Source organism: Tupaia chinensis, unplaced genomic scaffold (genome assembly GCF_000334495.1).
Source record: "Tupaia chinensis unplaced genomic scaffold, TupChi_1.0 Scaffold000054_1, whole genome shotgun sequence".
NCBI classification, from domain to species: domain Eukaryota; kingdom Metazoa; phylum Chordata; class Mammalia; order Scandentia; family Tupaiidae; genus Tupaia; species Tupaia belangeri.
In genome coordinates this window covers 1082805-1085276 of record NW_006159512.1, presented here as the reverse complement: position 1 = coordinate 1085276, position 2472 = coordinate 1082805, and positions in this window count along the sequence as shown.

Genomic DNA, 2472 nt, shown 5'->3' with positions numbered 1-2472 from the left:
CGTTTGTTTTTTTTTTTTTTTTTTTTTAAGAAGTATTTTTCTATAGGGCACTTGTGCTCGCTGGAGAGACAGAGAGATAGAAAGAAAGCAAGAAATTACCCCCAGGAGAGATGGCCTTGCTGCAATCTCTTCTCCTCCATTTTCCTCTCAGAATTTTGGGCGCACATGCTCACAAGCTCATTTTAAGTCTGAAGCCACTGGGTCTGGGACTCAAATCATGGTCAGCCATGTGGGAGTCCAGCAATGTAACCATTATGCCATCTGCTGCTCTCTACCCTCATGGTCGAGTCATTTCCTCAAAGGCTCCACGTCCTAACCCTACCACCTTGTGTGTTCAAATTTCAACATACTATTTTTGGGGGAGACATAAACATTTAGCCCATAGTACTGGCTCTATCACCAATAGAATAAAGCTCTGTGAGGTCACCTGTCTTGCTTATCTCTGACAGCCTTACCTAGTTCAGCACAACACATATGCTTTATATTTGCTAAACAAATGGAAAAACAGCAAAATAAATAAGAACTAAACATTTCAATGCCTTGATTATAAAATGTTAAAAAACAAAGACCATTTGGATTCTGAAAGTCACTAGTTTCTGAACGTTGGCGTCTCCCCCACCCCGCCCCCTGCTATCCGTGTTGATGTGCCGACCTGTGCACCCTAGCTCTTGCTGGGCTTTATTTAGCATCATACCAAATCAAAGGAAATTAGATGTTCATGCCTTTCCTTGCTTCCTGGGGTTTAGCCTTCCTCTTGCATGAGTTCTTCCTGGCTCTCACAGCAAGGCAGTGCCTGCATGCACCCTCAAAGTGCCGTATTAAGCACCATGGGAGACCATGGTCTAGCCAGCTATTCTGGACCTCTCCTCCTTCCTATCTGCAGCCCCCCCCATCTCACTTTTTTTTTTTTTTTAGCTGAATGCAGATGTTCAGCCCTGGCACTAATCAGTACTGATGGATACTCACTCTAACAAGTTTTTCCAGTTGTGTGACATTTTTGCGGCATGATAAAATGGACCTGAACCCATACCCTGAGAGCCCAGGAGGTTTTATAATTAGGTTCCTCGCTTATCGCCTTTAATCAATTCAGACAGACTCACTGACTATGGTGTTTGCTTATCTCGGATGTTCTCTGGAACCTTATTTTCATTCCTTTGAAAAGTCAGACACAAAGATGAGACAACTGAACACAAACTCTCTATGTGAAGGACGTGTTCACTGTCCATCAGGAGGAAGCAGCGGCTGGGCACAGGGAGGTGAGGGGAGCAGAGTTCTCTTCCGGCTCTGCCTGTAGTTTGTCATTGCACTGTGTTTAGATGGGCCCTCAGTTTTCTAGAGTGCCTATAAAACTCATTCAGTCAATTCTTGTAAGCACCTGCTAGATGACCAGGCACTAGGTTACATGTTGTGACCACAGCAAGTGAGCAAAGCGGAGAAACGACTCCTGTTCTTACGTTTACTTTGAGGAGAAGGAGGTGGCAAAGAAATGAATGCCTATCAAGGTAGACAGGAGGCTTTACACTTTTTTTCCCAGTGCAGCTGTAAGGCTCAGATAAAATAATGTGTGAGAATGTGCTTTGTAAATTGTAAAAATATTTTAAACACAGAATTAGCAACTATGTTTCCATTCTCTATACAGGTAGGGGCAGCTTCTGAATACTTTGTTGGTATCGTTTTAATGGGTTTACTAGTGATTCATGAGGGACTATAAAAGATAAAGAAAAAAAGCCTAAATCAGACATCTTTTTTCCTTTCTTCACAATTTTACTCTGGCTTTCTGAACATGCTGTTTTCCACCACAGGGTGTGTTTGGTATCTGTCATTGCCACGTCTGAATCCCAGTAAGGAGGACTGATATCATTGGTGCCTGTTCTACACCCATCACCGGAGTAAGAGCATGATACAATTTGAAGCGCAGGATTGGAAGAGTCATTGGGAGGTTTTTGGTTTGCACTTTTGATTTGTGCCACACTTAACACAAATTATTAGAAAATCATGAGGCGTTCATTTCTGGGAATTTCCTACTTATGGATCATAAGAAAATAAGCATAAATGGTGTAGGTTCAATGGCCTCATCTGCAACATTAAAAGGAAATAATTTTGATCAAAGATTAATGTGGGTATTATTATTTAAGGGGACTCTGACCACACATATCAAATAACCAAAATAGTTAAGGAAAAGCAAAGTAGTAGACACAATTTATAAGTAAGACAAAATAAAGCAGCAGCAACAACAAAATTCCCAAACACGGAAGTGTGAAAAAAATGCAAACAAAATACGATGCGGCATGATAGAATGGAAATAGTTTGCCTGTAGGTACAATTAACTTGAAAAATAAATTGTTTTAATCTAATGTATCCAAAATACTATTTCAATGTGAAATTGTTATAAAATAATTGATGGAATATTTTGCACTTTTATTGCTAAGATTTTTTTGGGGGGGGGGGAGAGTTTTTTTTTTTTTTTTTGTT